This window comes from Leguminivora glycinivorella, chromosome 1 (genome assembly GCF_023078275.1).
Source record: "Leguminivora glycinivorella isolate SPB_JAAS2020 chromosome 1, LegGlyc_1.1, whole genome shotgun sequence".
NCBI lineage: Eukaryota > Metazoa > Arthropoda > Insecta > Lepidoptera > Tortricidae > Leguminivora > Leguminivora glycinivorella.
This window is the reverse complement of record NC_062971.1, coordinates 9,357,397-9,363,462: the sequence shown is the minus strand read 5'-3', so window position 1 is coordinate 9,363,462 and position 6,066 is coordinate 9,357,397.

Genomic DNA, 6,066 nt, shown 5'->3' with positions numbered 1-6,066 from the left:
GACAGAAAAGTAATCGTATCAGACTAGCGAAAACGGTCCACATGAGAGGGCATTGTTTGGGCTGGTGTCCCTCTCGCACGTGTGGCCAGTGTTAATGAGGTTACCATAGTAGTAGTATTTTTATCTGTATATTACCTGACTTTATAACTTCTTATACTATTGACGTGATAACGTCTAATAACTCGTTACTACGGGCAGCATGCACGAAAAAGATGACGTCATTGTCCCGTTCCTCAAGGCCACCAAGCAAGAGCAAGTTTAGTGGTTTGTGTATGGACCATTTTAGGACTTAAGAAATTTTTAACAAAAATTTACATTTATTATTTTTGAGTGTTTGTAATTTAAAAACATGAAAGATTGCATTAAAATAAGCATTTTTTATAGAATGAAGTTGTTTGAAAAACCTACTTATTTAGGAGTTAGAGCAGTACAAAGTTGCGAATTTTCCCATAGTATTTACTAAGGCGCCAGAGACTTGATAAATTTACGATGATTTTTTTACCAATATAACCTATGTTAATATTGATAAATCATATAGAACACGTTTAAATAAGGATGTTTTGTTATATAAACTTTTTCTTTTCCATTGATATCACAGACCAATACAACAAGACGGCCCTTACAGGGCGACTCGCGGTCACCAAGCATACGACAAATCAGGTTTATAAAAGTTTGAACGCGTGCGACACCGATCAGTAGCGCCCAAGTATACGACCCGCTAACAGTGTTCATGTCCGCTCGGGAAAAAATCTTAAATAATCAAATTTGGTTGCAAGCAATGGTCTCTTGCAGCATAAAGTGGTGTGGCAAGTCTTCTAACACTTCTACATATAAAAAAGATGGAATAACATTCCACAGTTAAGTCAAATTAATTATTTTGTTGAATATTGTTTATTATCCGCGGAGTTCATTTATACTGGACAATATGGTTATACTGAGCGGCGCTGTGGCGCGTCCATCCCTTTTTGCCTAGTTAACAATGCGATATGCTATCCCTTTCACGTAAACGACTAGGGATGGGGCCATGTTAGTTTATGTCTGTTGCGGGAACTTCGTACTACCGTTCGTACCATGTGCTACCGTTTTATGAAATATAAAAGAAAGCAGATTTGTAATTGTGAAATTATCTAGAATCTGTAGAGTTTGTAGTGTTATTTAGTTGATTGATTAGTTTAGAATATTTAGTTGGTAATTTAACTTAGTAAACGTAAGTAAAAATGCACAGTTAAGTTATTATTTAGTAGAATTATTTTTTCCCCGCATTAGCTCGGAAACACTAGTTTTGTCCTTTAATACCAGCGGGTAAAAACGCATTTTATTCACCAGTGAGTAAAGTAATTTGACCTTGAATAAAGTCAAATTAACTGCTTTAAAATTGATAAAAGCAGGTGAATCTAGTAACAAAGATAATTCACCACCTGTGGAACTACTGAAAGCACTGAAAGCAGTGATAAATGCATTTTTTGCGTTGTAGTTTTCTCGCTATAGTGAGGGGAAAAGTTTTGTGTTACACTCGGGTGCAAATGTATTTTACTTCTTGTGTTGTCGCGGACTCCCGCGATGTGTACATATTTCAACAGGCAACACATATGACAGCTTCAAATTAGTCTATGGTAAGCTAACGTTTCCTTTTCCTTTTTGATTGCGCCATCTTTGTGTGTCAAAGTTTTATCCTTTTATATAGAGGCTATGTTTGCTTAATAAATCCAATATATGGATATATCATACCATGTTTACAAGTCATATTATTATTATTATTTTAAACCCAGATCGGTTCATGCTATGAGCCAGTAACTATGCTAATATAATTCTACAACATAAATACATTCACATATATCATAATTCTCATATAGATAAGGAATAATAAGGACCAAGTCCTCAGGATAGTTTCCCAATTGATTGAGATAGTAAAACAATAACAATCATAATACTTCAATATATTCTTGGTATTACTATGATAACAATTGTTCATGTTATAAATACATAGGTTGTGTACCTTAGTGACCCATGGTCATAAAACTATTTTCTATACAGGTGGTGGCATATAATCCGGTGGAAGCTATCAGCCGTGCTGAGAGCTTATGGGCGAGAGAGCCACCGAGGTCACATCTTCAGCTCAAGGTATGAATCATTTCCTTCTCAGTGTAACCAACCTCTTATCTCAACAATGTTAGCGAAGCAGATGATGATGATTTGTTATATTACTAAAATGATGTACATGTCAGGTCAAAGGTAGAATTGTACCTCATTATCTAGGACTGAAATTGTTCTCCCAAACTCACAAGCAAATGAGAGCTCAGGCAAGAAACGTTTTGTATCAGAGTCGATACAAAAATTGGTGGTAGAGTGTCTTGGATATGATTACAAATTTATGAAACTGTTTCACAAATGATTTACCAAATTTGTACTAAATACAAACTTTAAGAGGTTAAAGGTTGCCCTGTGATCGTTGTGATTCATACAAAGTGCTGCCACCTATTGATTGTGTGTTGTAAACTATAAGCGTCACCTTACATTTTTGAATTTCCCGCGTAAGGAAATACCATTGAAATCTGCGTGTGATTTATATCTTTGAAACCCTAATTACCTTATAAAACACGTATTTGTTCAAAAATCATGAATTTGTAACATAAAAACTAAATAATTATAATATTACGCAATTTATTTTGCGAAAGTGATGTAGACATGTCGATGTCGGCAAGTTTCATATCGATAATTATTGTACACTATATCATAAAACAGAATAACGATTATTTCAGATATCGATACTTTAACCAAAAAGAATATTGAAGAAATATTAAAGATCAAATAAAACTTAGAAAATAATTAAAATCACTTAAAAAATTTACTGTCATTTACATCTTGTGAGTGACAAATTGTTTACAATTTGCACTTGATTGAAAGTTTATGCTTGCAATTTCAATAGAAAACCAGAGATTTAATAATATAACTGTTTAACTATTCTATATCAAGATTTTGATTCAATGGCGAACATAATGACACTTTAGAAATGCTTAAATTTGAGGTTATGATTATCGAGCATACTGCTGTTCGATACGATTCACTTATTTGTTCGCATCAGAAGGATACTACACTTTATTCATCACATGTCACTACTGTCATAATTCAGTTGATTAATTATGCTTTTCTTTACGGAGTAATAAATAAATCGAATATTATAAGATACACTTGATGTTTTAATAAAGATCTTATCGATGATTTCGATAGAAACCCCCTTTGAAATGTATTTACAGGTAACTTACCTTGAGTGTAAGCACATGGAATACCGGTATGCAAAAACCGATAATTTATCGATATAATTTTATCGACAACCTTGGCCACAGCAAGATGGTGGAACCGATTACTCCTGTCGAAAAACATTGTGCAACAAGTGGTTTGTGAGTGAATAATTAAAATAAATATAAAGTTGTGCGGCGAATGGGAAGTGTTGTATTGTGTTTGAAATAAACTATATAAGGCTTAAAGGTGAGTGTTTGTAAATAGAAACTTTTAGGTTACGGCCTACCAAGTCTGTGTTATTTCAACAACTTACTAGTAAACTTTCTTAAAGGATTATTTGCAATTATTTATGTAATATTACGATCATTTCTTTGTCTTTATGATTCAAAACCTGTGAGATGAAACGTGAGAGTATATTGATTGAAATTTACATGGCCAAGTTACATATTTGCGAAAAAATACATTTTTCCCCGGCGACATGACATGTGCATTGTGATTGCGTATTGCGTACGGCGTATGAGGTAACCTTATGAAGGGAATAATTAGAGACGGAACACTAAATACATTGTTGGGATAAGGTCATTAAGTAAATTTAAAATGACTATTTATTGAAATCAAAATGAATCCCAACTTATTTCGTGTTCAATTGAAACAGCGTACGAGTGCTGACGAACGTCGAGTCAGGCGTGAAGACAAAGTATAGGCATAAAGCCGAACGAAGTTCTCGGCTGCCTCCGGCTGCGTGAGGAAATAGAACTCCTTTGGCCACATATTAGCAGGTATGCAAATATGACTGTTGAATAATATAGTCAATTGCGTTTATGAAAATAAAGAAAATTCTTTCATTAAAGTAAAATCATTGTGATAATGATGTTGTTGACGTTTACATCCTAGTGAAACTAGATGGCGCTAAGCTATGATATAACATTTTATTAATTTCATAAAAATAATCAGTGATTGATTAATTATAAATAAATGAAGTGATTCAACATTTACTGTATAATGTTTGTTGCCATGATTTTCATCGAATACTCTAGAATATTCTACATTTCTGTGACATTGTCACAATTTGAGTGTCGTTAAATCATATATTTGGTAATATAAATATTGAATGTGAACTTAAATGCTTAAATATGTGATAAATGTTTATGTACTGATCCTAGCGATGAGGATAAGTTATTATTGACAGAGACTATTTAGATTTACACACAATTCAGTTCATCATCATCATTATAGAGGTCAAGTCGTACCATCTATACTTAAAATAAAATAAAATAATTAAAAATAAATTCTTATACCTACAATACTTACCTGTCAAGTACTCCAAATTATTTATGATTTGCACATTAAATAAAAAACTTATGAAATGCCTTACTACTTTAATTAAATTTGACATGTTAAGTTGATTTGTCTCAAAATGCGTTTTCAGAATAAAGAAAGAACACGATGGACATCATATTATTGAAGCGTCTTAGAACATTTGCCAATAGTATAAAAGAGCATCAAGCGAAAGCATCAGAGCTATGTGCGTGTCGTCCATGGGAAGGTAATGAAGTGGAACAAGCCGCTATCATTGCCTCCAAGTTACAGTCAACGCTGGGGAAATTTCAGAGTGATCTCTATCAGTATTTTAATACAAGCACTGATCCGAACCCTGATGAGGTCTCGACCTTAACAGAGATACAATTACAAGGCGAGGAAATTTTAGCTGAACTTAATGCCAGAATACAAATTATTGACGCTCATTACTCCTCCCTATACAAAGTTAAGAAAGCGATGAAGCCTCAAGATTGCAGGAAAACATTAGATGAATTAGAAAGACACCTTAGAGTATTGCAATCCCTAGGAGAAGACACTAATAAGAATAACTTAAGGTTCCTTTTCATGGAAAAATTTCCTGAAGATGTGATTTATGAGTTGAAACTGAAGTTGAAAACTGAATCCACAGAAGAGATAAGGAAACAGCTAAACGCTATCATAACGGCAAAGGAGGATGTTGATAGAATTAATGCAGAAGATAAAAATAGAGAACCTACTTTCACCACTGAAACGTTACACGTGAAAATTAATAAAGTTAAGGATAATAATAATAAACATTTGAAGAAATTCACTGGTGAAAGGAAATTTAAAAATAAATATAATATGAAACCTAAAGGGAAACCCATCAAAACCGAACCGGGTACTTCAACGTTTTCTAGCGTAGACAGAAGGAAGAGACCGTACGAAGCAAATAACGAATCAAGAAATCAATATCCACCTAAAAAGCGAGACAGGAAGGACTGTATATTTTGTCACGGTGATCATTTCAATGATAGTTGTCCGCGTTTTACAACTTTAGCTGAGAGAAGAGGCAAGTTGTCTGACCGTTGCTTCATATGTTTTAAATATGGCCATCGACAGAACACCTGCAGAGTCAAACATGTCTGCCATTATTGCAAGGCTAGAAACCGACATAACAGAGCATTATGCCCTGACAAAGAACTGCAAGATACCACGACTACGTCTATTTAAACAACAAAAAATCAAGATAAATAACCATCTTCAAACAACTGTAGTAAACAATTAAACAACATAAGACATGATAACTTCATGAAAATATACAGAGTATTGTTAGAATGTATTATACAAATAATCATTAATCACCTGATTCATTATTCAAGTTGTCAGAATGTCTGCCTGAAAAAAGATAGTATAATGATAGAAAATTTATGTAATTTGTTAATGAAATTTAGATACCACAAAATTGGAATAACTGCTGACGTGGAAAAGGCTTTTCTAAGTATAAACTTATATGACAAAGACAGACAAATAGTCATAGATTGGTAT